This window comes from Papio anubis, chromosome 9, assembly GCF_008728515.1.
Source record: "Papio anubis isolate 15944 chromosome 9, Panubis1.0, whole genome shotgun sequence".
NCBI lineage: Eukaryota > Metazoa > Chordata > Mammalia > Primates > Cercopithecidae > Papio > Papio anubis.
Window position 1 is genome coordinate 121,190,634 of NC_044984.1, and position 21,094 is coordinate 121,211,727.

Consider the following 21,094-nt stretch of genomic DNA (forward strand, 5'->3'; position numbering starts at 1 on the left):
CTTCTATTTGCTCTTTGGTATTTTCTTGGATTTTATTTGATTTTCTATGTTTTAACGGTAATTTAAGTTCTCTCTGGGAGGGCCATTTATAATTAAAATTATTCCTAATTGTGTAGTTTTATTTCACTTCTGCTTAATAAGAGATTATGAGACAATTTGGTGCATGCAGGGAGATCTTAGATCATAGAATAGCTGCCATTTGGGGAAAGATTTCTCTATTTTTAACCTGTGTAATGCAGACCAAATCTCAAATGAATGCAATATATTTACATGGTCTAGGAATATGACTGTGAACCAAGGAAAAAAATGACTGTCAGCCTTTTCCTGGATTTCTCATTGGCATTCAGATTTGTGAATAAACTTGGAAAATTGGAGATTGTTATGTGACTTTAGTGCAAGATCATATCCATGTGCTCTGGCCAGTCAAATGCAACTAGAAGTTCTGCTTGCCCCACGGTTCTTTGACCCAGTGGACCTTTAGGACTGTTAGGTACACTCTGCAAATGTGTGGTTGATTTCACTTAATTGCCTCCTCTTCAGCCCCATCCCTCATTAGCAAATGATGTAGCTCTCAGTCTAAGATGCAAGGCCTGAGAACCCAGGGGCCACTGGTGCAAGTCCAGGAGTCTGAAGGCTGGAAAACGTGAAATTTTGATCTCTCAGGACAGGAGAGGGGGCGCGTCTCAGTTCCAGGAGAGAGGGAGAAAGAGAGAGGCAGGGAGAACTAATTCCTCTTTCCTCTTTTGTTCTAATCTGGTCCTCAGTCGATTGGAAGGTGCTGGCCACATTGGGTGAAGTGGATCCTCCTTATTTAGCTCACTTACTCAAATGTCAAACTCTCCCAGAAATATCCTCATAGGCATACCCACTGACATGGCTTGGCTGTGTCCCCACCCAAATCTCACCTTGAATCATAATAATCCCCACATTTCAAGGGCAGGGCCAGTTAGAGATAATTGAATCATAGGGGCAGTTTCCCCCATACTGTTCTTGTAGTAGTGAATAAGTCTCACAAGATCTGATGGTTTTATAAATGGGAGTTCCCTTGGACAAGCTCTCTCCTGCCTGTCGCCAGGTAAGACATGGCTTTGCTCTTCCTTCGTCTTCCATCACAATTGTGAGGCCTCCCCAGCCAAGTGAAACTATGAGTCCACTAAACATCTTTCTTTTGTAAATTACCCAGTCTTGAATATGTCTTTATTAGCAACATGAGAGTGGACTAATACACCCAGAAATAATGCTTTACGAGCTCTCTGGATATCCCTTAATGCAGTCAAGTTGACACCTAACATTTACCATCATGTCTTCATAAGACTTTGCTGCATTTACATCTCCTGAAACAAAAGCCAGCTCAGGTTATTCTCTTGGTGAGGCTGGTCTCTTATACCCCAGCTTCATGGGAGTTGAAGAAGGCCCTGGCAGTTTCATATTGTGGAGTGGGTGGTAATCTTTGCTTCCTACAAAAATCTTCAGCTGGGGAATTCCCCAAACAGCAAAAAAATCAAACATAGAGGAGCAAACAAAAATAGGTATATTTGTTTGCCAGGGCTGCTGTAAGAAAGTTATTTAGGTTTGGAAACAAAGGGCCCAAGGAGTTTGGAGATTGCCTAGAATGTATGAGGCAAATGTGCAGAAGGCACGGACTTGAGCATTGTTGTAGAATTGAGCCAATCTGCATTGCAACATCATAGGCTGAGATGTAGTTTTTTATTTAACAATATTTTTGTATTTAAGAATTTGAAAGTTTGGGGTTTTTTCTTCATTTTCTTCTCTCTGATAAGAACAGGTAGCATCTCTCAAGAGACTTTTACAGTGTGTGAAGGATGCCTCCTAAGACAGAGTACATGAGGTTGTCATTGACAGTGTGTATAAAATTGCATCTGTCTTACCCTCTTCTAGGCAGGAAAACAATGACACAGCTGAGGTTTTCTCCAGGAAAGTCACTTGAACCATCCCTCTTAGTTATATAAATATTTATTTTCTTAAAATTTTCATATGACAAATATCTGAGTAGCTGCATTCATTCATGCCTTCATTTCCTCAAAAGATTGAACTCTATCCAGTAAACAGAGATAGAAAAGGGCAGATAAATTCCTCTTCCCATACAGTTATTTCAATGGCATACAAAATTATAGTATTCAGTGTATGCCAAAAAGGGTATTCAGTGGCATACCCTTTTTTGGCATACAGTATTAACTCTGGAAGGTAGAAATCTTAATTTTCATAGAGAATCCAGGATCTCCCAGTAGGGTAGAAGTGGATGCTGCCTTTCCTCTAACTTCAGCTGCATTTCTATGAAATAAAATTGCTTTGTAGGAAGAAGTCAGTGACCTGGCTCAGCTAAAGGTGCTAAGAGTTCACTTCAAAGGGTTGGCTTCAAAAAAATATGCAACTGATTGTGGGATTCTTCATAGAACAGAGGTGGTGATTTGAAGAAATGGCTAAAGATGTGTATGACTCTGAAAGAACGATAATTTGGCAGCCAACTGTGCCTGAGCACAGGGATCTAGGCAGTCCCAAACAACGTAGCCCAGGGATCTGCACAGAATGACTCTTCAACAGTGCCACCGTGAGGCCATGTGGAGCAATACCACTGCCGTTCATGAGATTTCATTTTTTTTTCCTCCTTGCTGTTTAAAAGAGACCTGATTCTTTTTGAACTATAGATTGATACCAATGGATCTTGAACCTTTTTTCATGGGATTAAAAACAAGACAGAAATTCCAAAATTCTTACTAATAGAGCTTTTATTTCTTAAGTAATTACTTGGAGGTGGTCCTGGTGAGGTATGCCTGTTTGTGTCTCTCCTCTTTATGGAAAGGGTCTCATTGCTGCTTCTTCCCTTACGACAGTTCCCCAGTTTTATTCACAAACCAATTGGACTGACCTGTGCCCTTGAGAGGAGATAACTGAGAAGCTGAAAAGGTGAGTCATGCCTGTTCTAAGCCAGTTTTGGCCCTTGTACCTGTGCTTGGTCTTGGAATGAGTCTTTCAGGCAATTTGCACCTGTAAGTCGGATGGGAGGTCCACTAGGGCTTCTAGGAAAGGTGGATTCTTCATAAGAGAACACTGTCAGAAACGTTTCCTTTTCTGCCTGCTCGGTCTCATCCTGCTTCAGATGAATATCATGTAAGGCCATGATACCTGAACCTGAAAGTTGAGAGGACTGGCTCATGGTGATGCCACGACCTGATATGACAGCACTGATAAATGACCTTAGCACTGCTCATCTCCATAGTTATTAATTTAAATAATTATTATTTAGGATTTCTGTTATTTTAACGCAAAATATTCCCCAAAGTTCAATTTTTCTTCAGTATTAAAAACACTACACATTTTAGCTTAATTATTTTATATAAAACTTTAAAATACATATTAAAGATAAAACAGCTACCCAGTTATACCTTTAGATTGCATTGTGCACTTTCCCTTGATAAGTATTGTCTTAAATGCAATTAAAGGGTGGATTTTGAAATAAATGGTTTAACATCTGCCTTCTTTATTCAATTGCAAATTTCATAAGCAGACAGAAAGCAAGTTTCTCAGGTACACCCCCTAACACATAATGGAGGGTCTGACAAAATAGTTGATACTCAAAATTATGTGTCAATTAAAAGGTGGATGAGACAAAGAAATGCCATTTCACACTTCTATTAAAGATTGAGCATTATTACCAAATTCCAGTGCAGTTACATGTAAACTCAAAGGCAAGGGCACCTTCCCAGTGGACAAGGAGGAAAGGTAATTTTTGGAATCGAAATGCTTCCTCCAAACTTTTGATGCATAAGGAACAAATACTCAGTTCAGGTTAGGTAATCACTCATGTTTCATTGATTGTGTGTCTTCAGAGTAAAGAAAAAAAAAATAAGTGTAAACGGGCTCTAAAGGAGAAACGTATCCAGGAGCTATTGATTTGCCTTAAGTGTCCTGGGGGCAGGGCTGGTCCGTGAGCCAAGCAGCTCCATGCAGGATGCCCTCTCCTCTAAAGGCAACAATCCCCTGTCACAAACTACAGTGTTAAAATTTTCCAGTATAATCTTACAAAGGTTTTGTACTGAGTGGGCTAGTATTTTTTCAATCATAGATTAAGTCTTTTTAGCATCCTGAAACACATTTGTTCTTCCAAGACTATCATTTGTCCAAAGATAGGTGGTGCTAGGTGATTTGGATGAGTTGAAACCCTCAATCTTGAATTTCACAGGGAGAGCTATAGCTACTTGATTACAGGCTGAGGTTTCGTTGTCTTCAATTCCTCAAAGAGAGGATCCCACAAGCTCCACTCAGTGCAAAGAGAGTCTCTTTTGGGAAGGAGAAGGCAAAATAGCATGTATTTAACACTGCCTGGGTTATGAACTTAACTATACTCGCTTAATATATGTATATATATTTAATTTTCCCACTTTCCAAATGACAAAAAAAATAAAAACTTACAAGAGTTATATCACTTGTCTACATTCACCTGTATAGTAAATGATAGGTGGGGTTGGTATTTGAACTCATGACAATTTAACTCTAAATCCATGCCCCTTCCAATAAAGAATGCCAATTACACTTCAGTTCATGTGTCAAGTCCCAAAAGAATGATCTCATTGCCCAGAGATGTGCTGAGATTTTTCTAAAGATGCATCTAGGGTTAGAATGAAAAGCGGAAAGATTGACTAGGAATGTCTGCTGCAGGTCAGGAAGACTGAGTGGTTGTAGTGTAATAAGAGCTACTTAATTGCCGTTCCTGTACTAAACCATAGCTAGTTCCCAGATGCGGCACATTTATCCGTATCTGCTCTATTATTCTAGATTTAGTAAGTTTTAAAATGTTCATTAATTTCAATAGATATCTTTTACTTTATCACACGATGGGGAAAATAGGTGATAACATTTTTCTTCCATAGAATGCTCTCATTCTTTTCTGGAATTAAATATGTACCTCATATGAAAGAAATCAAAGCATCTCGTTGACATGACCACAGTACTTTAGGAATAGTTATTGACCTAATGAGTAAATGAGAGACAAAGAATTTTGGGGGCTATTGTGTGGAGGAAAAACATATTTTTTAATAGGACTTGAACCTGAGAGGATACACCCCTCCCAGATCCCATCTCAATTCCATGTGGAGCCTGACAATGAAGTCAACATGGATAAGGGAAGACCTGGGAGATGGAGACCAAATCCTGGTATCCTTGTGTGAGTCCCAATCCCAGCCTTACCTGAATTCATTTCTTCCAATAAAGAGTTACATCAACAAATTATCTTGTGTACCTAAGCTGTTTTGAATTATATTTTCTATGTCACTCAAATATTTAGACAACCTGAATAATTTGCAGCCACAGGAGTTTTCTTGCACTCAGGATGGTGGCCACTTTGAGTATATTTAATAGACAGAATCAGCATGTATTTAACCATTTTTACACCTTCATTCACTCACCAAACATTTACCCAGTAAGTACCATGGAGCAGGGACTACCCAAATCGCTAGGAACATAGAGCTAATTCGACAGGAACCCTGCCTCTAGGTCTTAGAATGCCAATAGATGGAGCAAATGTGCATAGAAACAACTTCATTTCAAGACTTTATGGGATTGTTGTTACATTTTAAAAATGGGGGGTTTCTCTAATCTGAGCTAATCAAATAAACATTAGATATGGAATTCAGGCTTTGAAGGATGGATAAAAATTTGGAAGAAAGAAACGATGGGTAGAATGGAGCATGCAGAGGGAAGAATGACAGGAAATGTAGATGATAAAGCAGAGGTCAAATCCAAGACATGGTAGGTGTTCCAGATTCAGTAGCACTGGAGTGGTGCCCTTGAATGGTAAGGTGCGACACTCCCTTGAAGACAGAAAAAATAAGTAGCATAAATTTTAAGAGAATAATCCATCTGGGGTTTGAATAGTAAAGGAAGGGGGTCAGGGGGCCCAGTGATGGTCTAAAGTATAAGGAGCGAGGAGACTGGAAGAGACGAGAACAATTAAAGTGAAATCAGTTAATTCTTGGCTGGATCCTGGATCCATTAAAAGCTGTTACACCAAACAATTAGCGGACAACTGGAGAAATGTAAACGTGGACCAGGTGAAATGAATGATTTGCTAATTTTGTTAAACATCAAAATAGTGTTAGCTGATATAGGAGATTCCTTATTTTTTGGAGATGTGTGATAAGGTATTTGGAGTAGAAGTATCATGCTGTTTGTAATTTTTTTCTTGAAATGGTTCCAAAATAAATAAAGGAAATATGGCAAAGTCTGCATCTTCATTGAATTTGGGCAGTGCATGCAGTTTTGTTATAGTTTCCTTTAAATTTCTGTGTATGTTTGAAAGTATTTTTTTTTAAATCAGCAAAGTTAATAAAACGGCAAATGCAACTCATATATTGGATACTGGGAGTAGACAGAAAAAGGGAGGTCTCATAAGAAATGAAACATGCTCGGAAACTCCATTTTCTTTACTACACGAGCTTCTCTGGAACATTTGCCTTGGCAGCAACAATTTTCTTCCCGATAGTCATTGTTTTTTCTTTATGGCTAAATTGCTTTTGTCCAGACAGTAATGTGCCCAGCCCCAGAGACTGAGTCACGGTTTGTCTGCTACAGCCTTGACTTCCCATTCCTCTTTGCCAAATGCATTCCCTGCCTCCCTTAAGGACCAAAGGAGCATGGTCGATGCCACCTCTGAGGTTGCCGGAAATTTTTAAGGACCAGGAGCTTCGATGCCACCTCTGAGGTTGCTGGAAATTTTTAAGGACCAGGAGCTTCGATGCCACCTCTGAAGTTTCTGGAAAAACAGAGTTGATCCCCACCACTGACCTACTAAATGTCTAAAGAATACAATAAACAGGAGTAGACATAATTCTTTTATCACTCAATTTGTCAACGGATTTGATGTTGCTTGGTCCTGTCACTGACCTGTGCAGCTAATAAAGAATCAACTCATGTCTGTGCACAACAAACACGTCAAGTGTGCTATATTGAGGCTCTCTTACTATAGAAAAAAGTGCTGGTGTCATAGGAAATTCGGTCATAAAACACATGATTCCTAAGCATTTGAATGGACTACAGTCTGTGATAATTTTGTGACATCCTGTCCACTCATTCGTGACATTTAAAGTGATTCAAAAAGTACTTAATATGGATTCAAATATATATAAATATACATTCAAATATATAGATACATTAAAATATTTAAATATACATGTATACTTAATATATATTTAAATATATATTTAAATTATTAAACACATATGTACAGCATTATTTTAATGAAAGACACCTTGAAATGTTTCAAAGCAAGGTTTTGGAATCTCTGCTTTAAGGTGCTTCTCCTTAAAAGGCACAAGGTTGGATCTTAGCTGAAGTTGAAGACTCTCAGATGTTGTTGTCTCCCATATCTGACACAGAGGGACTATGCCGCAGGAGCTCTGTGTCTGAATTCTAGGCCCTTCTTAGCATTTCCTATCTACTGGGACTGAGTTTACTTTCCTTCAGACCTCAGACTGCTCACCTGCCATTTATTTATACGATCAGGCAGACTGGTGGCTACCCAGAAACAAAAACTCAACCATCATTGTGCCTAGGATGCTTCCTGAAATCTCTTCCAGCAGCAATCAAGACTGGGAAAAACCATCTGTATGTGGAAGGCACACGTCTCCATCCACAAATTCAGATCATCAAGACATATAATTTTATCTTGCTTTATTCTGAAATTCTACTTAAGTTATATTTTTAACCTCCTCTCATCTCTGAGGAATGTTGACCTTACTCAATTTATGAGGGCTTGAGCAAGATTAACTTCCCTGTGATGGGGGTTACAGTAATGCACACACCCTAGAGTTGATGCGATGGGTGAATGAGTCAATACAAAGCATTTGCAAGAGTGCCTGGTACTTGTAATTGCCGTCGTCATGATGATTTAGGGTTGCCCCTGTATCTCTCCAAAGCTGCATCTCTATTCAAATGACTTAGAGAGTATCACGGCCCACATGGTATCTTCGGACTGTGCAGCCCTCTGCAGGGACATCATTTATCCTATCTTGTACTAGGTAACTGAGTCACACAGGTTGCTGCTGTATCATCTCTCGTTCCCTTCTGAGAGGCTCCTCATGCCCAGAAATTATCCTTCTTCATCTTAGTACCTCCCAAGTCTACAAGAGTTTGTTCTGTGCCATGCTGGTCTATAGGAATTTTTACTATTGTATTCTTTAGACTATGAATCACTCTTATTCCAGATACCTTCTGTTGCCGATCATGGAAAAACTGAAAATGTTTTGCAGCTCACAGTACTTTTTCTAAAGCAAAGACAGTGACCCTCTAGTCGTGTGCCGGATATTCTCCACTGGCAACACTTCAGTACCCTTCACCATTTTCCCTCCCACTTTGTACCCATGAGGTCTAACAATATGGTTTGGCACCATTAATTAGATGCTTTGCCCTCCAACATCAAGTTAGATTGGAAAATGAGAGTTACTTGCAAGAAATCAGAGAATGAGAGGAGAGGAAATCCAGGTATTTGGTTCCCTGAACCTTTCCTCTGTGGTTGAGGTTTGACATCGCCTAACCACTTTTGTATAAAGTCAGAGTATCTGCTAAGCAGCCATCATCAGGTTTCTCTAACATATAGGTATCTAGGTTACCTTTTTTTTATTAGTAGTAGCATTTTTTTTTTTTTTTTTTTTTTAGACAGAGTTCCACTCTGTCTCCTAGGCTGGAGTGCAGTGACATGATCTTGGCTCACTGCAACCTCTGCTTCCTGGGTTCAAGCAATTCTCCTGTCTCTGCCTCCTGAGTAGCTGGGATTACAGGCTCATGCCACTATGCCCAGCTAATTTTTCTATTTTTAGTAGAGATGTGTTTTTGACATGTTGGCCAGGCTGGTCACTTCAGGCCTTAAGTTATCCACCTGCCTTGGCCTTGCACAGTGCTGGGATTACAGGCGTGAACCACTGCACACAGCCAAGATTACCTATTTTTTGATGCTTCAGCCTGCCCTCAATCCAGAGAGTGGAAAGATGGAGAAATCTTCAATATTCTTGGACAAATAACCAAGTCCACTTTATCTTCACCCAGAACCCAATCATTCATTGCAAGGAAGTTTCCTGATTTTTCTCTGCATGTCCTTGATTTGCTTTAGTGAAGGGAGACACCATTAAAATTCATTATGTTTGTCAATGTAGTATTTTATGAATTCATCCCTTGAAATGTGAACAGATCCAAACCAATCAGATTTGCCACTGTACTGCCTTTCACAGCAGGGAAAGCTTTATGTTGGACAGCATTTCGTTTTCTTCTTTCCTGTCCTCTTTGAAATTGCCTACTGCCCTGAATAAACGGTAAGTGGTAAATACTTCTGCCTCTCAGCTTTTTATTTTTATTTCCTTATAATTTTTATGGGCGAGTTAGCGAGAAGCAGAAAAAACACGAAAGTATCTTTCAGTGAAAGGTTACTTCTCGCTGAGGAGATGGCTAATTAGATTTTGTCTTCAATAAAGCCTGGTGAACTTAATTTGGCAGGTGTCTTACCTCTACACATGTTGTATTATCCAAGTAGAGTTTTCTAAACCCGAGTGGTAAAAATTAATGACCTGATGATGTTGGTAAATGTAAAGATGCCAGGCTTCTCACTGGGAGAGGTATATAAGTCCAGGGTGGGACCCAGGAATAAGTACTTTTAATAAGTGCCCAATGTGACTCAGAAAACCAGACAGGTTTGAGCAATTTTGGTTAACAGCAAATTTTTGGCTAGGCATGGTGGCTCATGCCTGCAATCCTAGCACTTTAGAAGGAATGCTTGAGCCCAGGAATTCGAGACCATCCTGGACAACACGGCAAGACTCTGTCCCTATAAAAAAATACAAAAATTAGCTGGGCGTGATGGTGCATTCCTGTGGTCCTAGCTAGGTGGAAGGCTGAAGTGGGAGGTAGTTATGAACCCTGGGAGGTCAAGGTTGCAGTGAACCTTAATTGTACCACTGCATTCTATTTAGCCTGGGTGATAGAGAAGACCCTGGCAATAAATAAATAAATAAATAAATAGATAAATAAATAAATAGATAAATAAATAAATAAATAAATAAATAATAATAATAAAAAAAAGACAAACTTTCTGGTTAAAAAGAATGCAATGAAACAATGCAGGTCCTGGAGCCGAGAAGACAGAAGGCTGGGTTGGACTCCCAGCCACCTACAACTGCATGGGTGTGGGCAGTCACTTTACCTCTCTGGGTCTAGTTTTCTCTTCTATCAAATTTAGATGCTAATAGGCCTGCTCATGTGGAGCGTCCCATCCAGCGGGAGTCAGCGGCTGATGCTACAGGGGTGCAGGGTCTCACGCTGAGGGGAGGGTCAGCACAGAGCAGGGCCCACTCCAGTGAGAATGGCGCCAATACTCTTCAATCAAAGACATGCAAGGACCCACTTGTAGCTCAGCAAAGTCGGGTTAATTACTTTGTGGCAACAAGAGAAGGTGAGCACCATGGAAACCATTAGGTGTCTCAAGAAGAGTGTATCAAAAACAGGGCATTCTAGGATTTGGGCTTTCTTCTTTCAGACGATTTTTGGATAGGTTCCATGAAGTGAGGCTTTGAATAAAATGCTTTTTAAAAGCAAGGTTAATGCTACAACTGGACTAGTTCATATGTCTATCTAAAAGGCAGAAATACCAGATCAAAGTTAAGCCTATACTTAAGAAAAAACTGTATTCACTCATATCAGTCAGGAAAATAAAGGGATGTTTCATCGTTTTTGTAGGTTATTTAATGTCATTGTATTTTTGAGAATTCAGACATGATTTTAAAGTGGTCTAGTTATCACCTTAGTCTATTAGAATCACAGAGTGGCTCTGCTTGGTATTAGTTTACTGGGAAATTATTTTTTAATGTTTTATAGACACAGAATATGGTGTTCATATTTATGGGGTTCATGTGATACTTCGTTAAATGTAATGATCAAGTCAGGATATTTGGGGTCTCCATCACTTTAAATATTTATTGTTTCTATGTGTTAGGAACATTTCCAGTTCTCTCTTCTAGCTATTTTAAAATACCCAATATATTGCTGTTAAATATTGTCACCCTATTCTGCTGTCAAATATTAGAACTTACTCCTTCTAACTGCATGTTTATGCCCCCCAACAAAATCCTTCCCAGCCTCTGGTTACCAGCGTTCTACTCTCCACCTCCATAAAATCAACTTTTTTTTGGTCCAACATATGAATGAGAACATGCAATGTTTGTCTTTCTGTCCCTGACTTACTTTACTTAATTTCCTCTAGTTCCATCCATATTGTTGCAAATAGCAGGATTTCATCCTTTTTCAGAGGCTGAGTAATACTCCCTTGTGTAATGTACCACGTTTTATTTATTCATCCACTGATAGACACTTAGGTTGATTCCAAACCTTGGAATAGTGTGAATACTATGAATAGTCCTAAAATAAACATGGGAGTGCAGCTATCTCTGCAATATATGAATTTCCTTTCTTTTATAGATATACCCAGGAATGGGATTCCTGGATCATGTGGTAGTTCTATTTTTAGTTTTTTGAGGAAACTTCATACTGTTCTCCACAGTGGTTGTGCTAATTTCCATTCTCAACAACAGTATATATCCTCACCAGAACTTATTACCTGTCTTTTGGATAAAAGCCATTTTAACTGCAGTGAGATGATATCTCACTACAGCAGTGATTTGCATTTCTCGATGATAAGTGATGAGGATTTTTTCATATACCTCTTGGCCATTTGTATGTGTTCTTGGAGAAGTCTCTTCAGGTCTTTTGCCCAGTTTTAGTTGGATTATTAGATTTTTTTCCTATAGAGTTGTTTGAGCACTTTCTATATTCTGTTTATTAATATCTTGTCAGATGAGTGGGTTACAAATATTTTTCTCTCATTCGGTGGGTTGTCTCTTCACTTCGTTATTGTATTCTTTGCTGTGCAGGTTTTCAACTTAATTCAATTCAATTTGTTCATTTTTGTTTTAGTTGCTGTGTGTGTGGGGGGTATTATTCAAGAAATCCTTGCCAAGACCAATGTCCTAGAGAGTTTCCCAATATTTTCTTCTAGTGTGTCCGGAATTGGTGGGTTTTTGGTCTCACTGACTTCAAGAATGAAGCCACGCACCCTCGCGATGAGTGTTACGGTTCTTAAAGATGGTGTGTCCGGAGTTCGTTCCTTCAGATGTTCAGATGTGTCTGGAGCACCATTTATTAAATAGGGAATCCTTTCCTCATTTCTTGGTTGTGTCAGGTTTGTCAAAGATCAGATGGTTGTAGATGTGTGCTATTATTTCTGAGGGCTCTGTTCTGTTCCATTGGTCTGTATCTCTGTTTTGGTACCAGTACCATGCTGTTTTGGTTACTGTAGCCTTGTACTATAGTTTGAAGTCAGGTAGCATGATGCCTCCAACTTTGTTCTTTTGGCTTAGGATTGTCTTGGCAATATTGGCTCTTCTTGGTTCCATATGAACTTTAAAGTAGTTTTTTACAATTCTGTGAGGAAAGTCATTGGTAGCTTAATGGGGATGGCATTGAATCTATAAATTACCTTGGGCGGTATGGCCATTTTCACAGTATTGATTCTTCCTATCCATGAGCATGGAATGTTCTTCCATTTGTTTGTGTCCTCTTTTATTTCATTGAGCAGTGGTTTGTAGTTCTCCTTGAAGAGGTCCTTCACATCCCTTGTAAGATGGATTCCTAGGTATTTTATTCTTTTTGAAGCAATTGTGAATGGGAGTTCACTCATGATTTGGCTCTCTGTTTGTCTGTTATTGGTGTATAAGAATGCTTGTGATTTTTGCACACTGATTTTGTATCCTGAGACTTTGCTGAAGTTGCTTATCAGCTTAAGGAGATTTTGGGCTGAGACGATGGGGTTTTCTAAATATATAATCTTGTTATCTGCAAACACGGACAATTTGACTTCCTCTTTTCCTAATTGAATACCCTTTATTTCTTTCTTCTCCCTGATTGCTCTGGTCAGAACTTCCAACACTATGTTGAATAGGAGTGGTGAGAGAGGATATCCCTGTCTTGTGCCAGTTTTCAAAGGGAATACTTCCAGTTTTTGCCCATTCAGTATAATATTGGCTGTAGGTTTGTCGTAAATAGCTTTCATTATTTTGAGATACGTTCCATCAATACCGAATTTGTTGAGAGTTTTTAGCATGAAGGGCTGTTGAATTTTGTCAAAGGCCCTTTCTGCATCTATTGAGATAATTGTGTGGTTTTTGTCCTTGGTTCTGTTTATATGCTGGATTACATTTACTGATTTGTGTATATTGAACCAGTCTTGCATCCCAGGAATGAAGCCCACTTGATCATGGTGGATAAGCTTTTTGATGTGCTGCTGGATTCAGTTTGCCAGTATTTTACTGAGGATTTTGCATTGATGTTCATCAGATATATTGGTCTAAAATTCTCTTTTTTTGTTATGTCTCTGCCAGGCTTTGGTATCTGGATGATGTTGGCCTCATAAAATGAGTTAGGGAGGATTCCCTCTTTTTCTATTGATTGGAATCATTTCAGAAGGAATGGTACCAGCTTCTCCTTGTACCTCTGGTAGAATTTGGCTGTGAATCCATCTGGTCCTGGACTTTTTTTTTGATTGGTAGGCTATTAATTATTGCCTCAATTTCAGAACCCGTTATTGGTCTATTCAGGGATTCAACTTCTTCCTGGTTTAGTCTTGGAAAAGTGTATGTGTCCAGGTATTTATCTATTTCTTCTAGGTTTTCTAGTTTATTTGCATAGAAGTGTTTGTAGTATTCCCTGATGGTAGTTTGTATTTCTGAGGGGTCGGTGGTGATATCCCCTTTATCATTTTTTATTGCATCTATTTGATTCTTCTCTCTTTTCTTCTTAGTCTTGCTATAGCAGTCTATCAATTTTGTTGATCTTTTCAAAAAACCAGCTCCTGGATTCATTGATTTCTTTGAAGGGTTTTTTGTGTCTCTATCTCCTTCAGTTCTGCTCTGATCTTAGTTATTTCTTGCCTTCTGCTAGCTTTTGAATGTGTTTGCTCTTGCTTCTCTAGTTCTTTTAATTGTGATGTTAGGGTGTCAATTTTAGATGTTTCCTGCTTTCTTTTGTGGGCCTTTGGTGATATAAATTTCCCTCTACACACTGCTTTAAATGTGCCCTTGTTTTTCTATTTCTTTGAGATGCATCATTAGGTTCATTTGAAGTTTTTCTACTTTTTTGAGGAAGGCATTTATTGTCTTTCGTTCTTTTCCTTTTGCCTGAGGAAAATCTGGGGGCCAATCTTGCTGTCAGCTGAGACTTCCCTGGGTATCCAACTTTAAGTCTAGATTATGTGCTTACATAATTATAATGACCAGAAGATCTACGTTGTGTTGAGCAGCAACAACCTGTAGGTACTCTCCTAATTGCTTTGTATGGGTTAAATTATGTAATACAGCAACCCTCTTTCCTTGTCTCTGTTTCTCTCTCTCTCTCTCTCTCTACACACATACACACACACACATGCATATATATAGGCTTGTAAATATATGTCTGTATATGTGTGTATATGTATATCACACATATATGTAAAACATATATATATATGTACTATGTATATATATACACACACACACACATCCCATTTTTCTAATAAAGCAACTAAAGCAAGAGAGGCAGGCCAGTGTCACACAAATGGTTAATGACAACGGACCTTTTAATTTGGACCTTTGTCATTAGGCCTTTGTCCTTTGGACCAGACCGCCTTCCTCTAGTTAGTTTCCTAACCAGCTTTTTAGGAGATCCCCACGAGCACCCTTTGAGGTTGGTGCTACCATTACCCATCATACAGATGAAGGAACCGAGAGGCTCAGAGACCTTAGTATCCTGACCATCCACGTGAAATGCAGATCCTCCTTCAGGGAATCTCGAGCTCAAGAAAAGCTGTTCTTCCTAATTTAACTCTACGTTCTTGACTATAAAACCTAAACAGGTATGAGTGCAACTCAAAGGCAGACCTGAGAGAAAACAACAGATAAAAAGCACCCCTGGTTCACTTATTTTATGTCTTTCTCAAAGAGCAAAAGAGGTTTCTTCCTCTTTCCTTTCTAAGTACCTTCCCATTTAGGCTGCAATTTCTCTGTGCATCCCTTGTTTTCTCTAAGAAAGAGGGGATGCACTCAAGCATAACAAAGTGTCCCAGAATGTAATGTTGAATTGACCATAATTGGACACTTACTCCCTATTTACTCTCTATGAGTCACAAGGCCAGAACAATTCCCTTTGTCCTTTGGAAAACCTCCTTGTTGGGTGGAGATGCTCTTCACACTGAACAGCTGTTCAAATGACACACTGAGCCCTACTTGTTACCCATACTGGGTCTGCTGCTGCTGCTGCTGTATTTAGAAAAGGCAGAGACCTTATAAATCACATTAAAGAGTTTTAGAAGCTATCTTTCCTGTAAAGACAAGAAGAGCCCTGTGAACTAGCTCAATACTAAACAGAAGTTCCTACTCTTCCCTTTTTACCTTTATTTATCCTAATTTTCTTTTTTTCCCTTAGTTTCAGAGGGTGAGAGGCCAAAGGAGAAAGCAGCAATAGAGAGGGAAGGGTTCCCAAGGTCGCTACTCTATGTGGTTGAGGGTCAGGACAAGAGTGTACTTTTCAGTCCTGGACTCTGAGACACGTATTCACCTAGGTTTGGGGAGAAGGTTGAGAGACTTGAGGGTTGGGCCACTCTCAAAGCCCATAAATTTAGTGGAAAATAGGAAATCCTCAAACAGAGACTGGGTATATACCCAAAGGATTATAAATCATGCTGCTATAAAGACACATGCACACGTATGTTTATTGCGGCACTATTCACAATAGCAAAGACTTGGAATCAACCCAAATGTCCATCAGTGACAGACTGGATTAAGAAAATGTGGCACATATACACCATGGAATACTATGCAGCCATAAAAAAGGATGAGTTTGTGTCCTTTGTAGGGACATGGATGCAGCTGGAAACCATCATTCTCAGCAAACTATCGCAAGAACAGACAACCAAACACCGCATGTTCTCACTCATAGGTGGGAACTGAACAATGAGATCACTTGGACTCAGGAAGGGGAACATCACACACTGGGGCCTATTATGGGGAGGGGGGAGGGGGAGGGATTGCATTGGGAGTTATACCTGATGTAAATGACGAGTTGATGGGTGCTGACGAGTTGATGGGTGCAGCACACCAACATGGCACAAGTATACACATGTAACAAACCTGCACGTTATGCACATGTACCCTAGAACTTAAAGTACAATAATAATAATAAATAAATAAATAAAATAATAATAATAATAAAATGCCATCTTTCCTTGAAAAAAAAAATGGGGAGAAAGTGGAGAAAGAGGAGGAGAACAAAATTACAAGAGACAAAATACACTGTACAAGTATGCGATAATGTGACAAAATAAGGATAAACACTGGTCTGTTCATTTATTTATGTATTCTCCATTTGATAAATATTTCTGCCAATTCATGTCCACTGAGAAGCAGATTCCACGATGACATTATACACATGAAAGGTCTATTATGAGAAATGCTTGTGAAGGATGAAGAGAAGAGTAGACAGGGACATGCAAGGAGAGGCTTTAGACTATGAGGCAGGTGTGACTCCAGCAAGTGGAGAGAGGGAAGGAAGACTCACACTCACACTGTTGCAGATCTCTAAGAAATCCAGCCAGGCACATAAGGAGTCCACAGGCAAAAATGCCCAGTGGGAGTTCACATTGGGCAGAAATGTCCTGGCTCTACTACCCCACTGCCACTTTTGGTTAGTGTTTGGAAATACCTTGGGTGGGAGGATGGAGATCTATGGTCCTTGAAGCAGGTTTTTGTGAAGGGAGGTGTGAACACTGGAATCTAAGGCTGCCAGCGGCCACCCCTTGGGCTGCACAGGTCTTCTTCTGCACATGATCAGGAAGCAGTTACTCAGTGCATCCCATGGGCCTTATTCCCTGAAGGGAAGATAAGAAGAGCGAGTATATGGAACACCCTACAGACTTGGTTGCTGCAGTTGATCTTAGCAGCACATGAGGTTCTTACCATCTCTCTCCTCCAGTATAAATGGCAAATTCTCCCACTCTCGTGGGTTTTCCCTGAAGATCTTGCTGGCGGACTTGATACTGCAGCCTAACCATTCCTGATGGGTCTGACCTGCTGGTAATTACATTCTTCTCAGTCGGAGGTTGCTATACATGTTCACTCACAATTATAATTAGACAAAGGAATATAAGAAGGAACCAAAGTGGATCATGTGAGTTCCATGCATATTCTTCTCATTCTTCTCTTGCCCCCATTGTGTAAGAGCATTTTCATCTCCTTTCAATCAGGGTCAGTTATGCCTGCCATTGTGGTGACCCTTATCTGTTGACCTCTTCACAAGGGGTCCAAGGTGCCCAGGTGCCTGCCATAACCTGTAGCTCAAGGGGAACCTTGCTTTTCCCATGGACAGAGTGCCTTCATTCAGGGACAGGACCCCTAGCTGTGCACAACTCAGAATGGCAGGAATGAGAGACAAACATTCTCCCAATGGGCCATTGGGAAGATGGTAAATAGAGCCATTGTTTTATTACTCTGATTTTATGGATCAACTTAGTCTTCCCTTAGCTACACAACACCATACAGAGGTCTCTGATTTAATGCATATACTACATTCTAAAAAATGGTAATCTATCCTCACAGAGTATTACCCCAATCTGGTATTTCAACCATGCCTTAGGAAGTAATTCCAATTCTCTCAAGCTCTCCAATCCTTCCATGCAATGCAATATGTTTTGTGGCTGTTAGATCTTATGTTTATGGGGCCTTTCATGAACCTCCTTGTTATGTAGTGGGTTCCTGTTGGATGCCATGTTGTATGAAATTTCATGCTTGTGGATCAAGCCACCTATAAGCACACAGATAGTGGTACTGGCTGAGATGCCCCTGGCAGGAAAGCAAATCTGTCTATGAAATATATATCTAAGGCTGTGATTAGTCACTGGGTTTTCCAGGAAGGAAGGGATCCAATTTAGTCGGCTTGGAACAAAGTGGCTCTTCTCCTTGGGACCAGTGTGTCGTAATTGAAACTCAATTTTGATCTCTCTTGCAAGCAGATTGGGTGTTTAGAGATGCAATAATGAGAACGAACTTTATGAGTTAAAGTCCATGTTATTGGGCCCATCTATACTTTCCACCTTTGCCACCATGAAGACTAATCAGTGTATCTACCATGCTAGTTCTGGAGTAGATAATGACAAAGGTTTGCCATGTGAACTGGCAGGATCATTTTGTCTCCTGGATTGTTGATTTATTCTTCAATCATAGATTACTTATAGTGACATAAATGTGTGAAACAGCTTCACGGCTTATGCCAACTCCGTTATGCCCCTCCATGTACCTCTTTCCCAGATTTTTTGTCTCAGACTTTCCAGTCTTTTCCTTATGGGACTCTGACCAGCCACCCAGGTCATTGACCATTGTTCAGGAATCTGTAACTATTCACATCTCAGGATTCTATGTGTGTGTGTGTGTCTGTGTGTGTGTGTGTACACACCCCTGACATCTCTAACATCATAGTGACTGTAGTGACTGATGGATCATATGGCCCAAGTGGCAAGGCTGTCTACAGTAGAGTTTGCATCTGCTGCAGAGCTTTTTTCTGACCAAAGCAAGTCAACTTCTGTGTCTTAAAATATATGGTTCTCAGCAGTGTTTTTGTGTGTGGAATGTGCTGCCTCCAGAACCTGGAGCGTCCCACCAGATGTTATGTTTACTTCATTGTTGCAGGGGATGCAAGGTGCAGCAATTTGTCTTTTAATGCGGAGTTCCTGTATACCCTGAATACTGGACACCTGAAAACATATTGAAATGGCAGGTCCTAGAATTTCTTATTTTTTTTACATATGTGTCTTATTAAAGTCTTCTGCAAACTAATCACCTGTTGCTTGCCCTGACCAATCAGCATGATGTCATCAACATAATGAAACAACATGTTATTTTCCAGGATGTCTAGATGGTCCATATTTCTTTAGAATACATCATGAGTAAGGATGGGAGCATTAGCATAATATTGGAGCAAAGATGTAAAGAAATGCATCCCATTTGTATATGAATTGTGTCTGATTTTCCTGGGATTAAAATATAAATTGTTGGCCAAATAAGTAGATACATACCATGGACCTGAGGCTTTAATAATTTGTTCTAATAACAATAGCCCATCTGAGATAGCGACTGAACAGGGCTACTGCTTGACAGAAGTTGAGATAGTGTAAAGTCACAGGCCAAGCTTCATCTGCTTTTTGGAGGGGCTAAACTGGTGAAATAAACAAAAATATGATTGTGGCCATGATCCCCACACTCATTGATCTTTAACTGGGGAGTGAATCTCTGCTAGCCCTCTCCTCAGGATGTAATATTGTTTTGGTTTTGCGACTTTGACTGTGTGGGGGCAGTTAAAGTGACTCATATTTGGCCTTTCCCACTATTCCAGTTCTGACCTCACAGGACGGATATCCCATGTGCAATTCTAACTGTGGAACATGTTGACCCAAATTAGACACCTACGGACTGAGGAAGTAACTGCAAATTGGTCCATGGGCCACAATTAGTTTTGCTTTTTCAAATATAAAGCCCAGAAATTGCTGAGATATTTTTTGCAATTCTTCACCTTCTTCCTGAAGACTGAAAGTGATTCTTTCTTGATCTGAGTGGTTTGAGTCCAAGAACTGGTGTTTCTCATTCAGCATTTGGGATCAGGTGCTAGAAAAATTTTCATAGGAGCCTATAGCCAAGAAATATTGGAGGATATATTCTTATTATTTATCCAGGGAAAAATAGTGAGCACAAAGTGAAATTCAATTACCCTCCATGCCTGGTGAAATCCGGTTCAGCCTCTGCCTACAGTTATTCGTATCACAAGTGCTTGTCTTTATTTGGAATATAAAGCAGGACACAGTTCCCAGTTTCTCAATTATTTCTCATTAAAGGTGGAAGAATCTTTGGAATTCCTTTCTTCTGAACAATTTGTTCTTAGAGGAAAGAGGAAATATCACACAACTCTGCCCAGGTTGCAGACCCCATTTAGGGATTCTCCTGAGGACAAAAGTGCGTCAACTTGAGTTCACTCCACCACTGTGAGTCGATTATTCTCAACCTGCTCAGGAGTGTTTAAATGCCCTCTACCCACCAGCATTATTTCTGTCTAGGCCTATGAACATAGATGCTGCATATTAAGCACCAAACACATTACAGGACATTTGGATTTTAAATTTTCATTGAGCCAGATCCCCCTCTTCATTTGTGAATTTAAGAGTCAAACATTCATTGAGTTCCTACCTTGTGCAGCTCAGCAATCTCTCCAATGTAAAGCCCTGAGCTTCCCTTCATTAAATAGCTGAACCCCTAATGATATGTTAGGCACTGCCCTAGGTGCTGAATATCCAGTGGAGAACTAAACCAAACCTGGACCATCCAGTCGTGGTGGTTACAGTCTACCAGAGAAGAAAGACATTAACCAAACAAGCACATACCTATTAAATTACATACTGAAATATGCACCACAGATAAAATGCACAAGGAACTACAAGAGGACAGGCAGGGGTCCTGACCTCTCTAGGACTGCAGTGAGGATGAATGTATGAGTAACTTTTGAACAATAAGCTCTATATAAGTATCAGGCAATTGCATTCTCACATAACTATTGATAGGCAGATCCTGGACTTGATACAGGTTCTCTGACTTAATCCCCAGACTCTCATCCACCACCCTAAACTCTGTCTCTCTCCTAACCTTTGAATGTGCCAGCTCTATCTCCTGAGGTGGCTATTCTATCAGGGCTAAAGCAGTGGCACTGAAACTTTTGGGGACAATCGTCTTTTTAATACAAGGGTGCAAACAGGAAAGAACTGATGGTCCTCTGCTGAAAGAGAGACAGAAATACACGCCTTTCCACTTAATTCTCAAATTTCCAGCAGTATTGTTGCAGTAATTTGGATTCATTCTGCAGCAGAGACATCTCACTTTTTTCCTTTCCAATGACTCTTTACATTTCTATGGTCATACTGTCTTTTATGACATAAAAAACATTTAAATTGTGGCATTTGTTCAACGTTGAGTTC

General features: G+C 39.8%; 1 long non-coding RNA gene across 7 annotated transcripts in view; it reads right to left on the reverse strand.

Moving 5' to 3' along the window:
* LOC103876153 overlaps window positions 1–21,094 on the reverse strand; it is a 43,069-nt gene that overhangs the window by 14,425 nt on the left and 7,550 nt on the right. For 6 of the 7 annotated variants that reach the window (XR_001893070.3, XR_001893068.3, XR_001893069.3 and 3 more), the window contains 3 exons: window positions 19,645–19,758; window positions 17,040–17,150; window positions 16,786–16,951 (listed from right to left, as the gene is read on the reverse strand). This is a non-coding gene — a long non-coding RNA (uncharacterized LOC103876153). The remainder of the gene's footprint in view (window positions 1–16,785; window positions 16,952–17,039; window positions 17,151–19,644; window positions 19,759–21,094) is intronic. The other variant, XR_002515916.2, reaches the window with a different exon arrangement.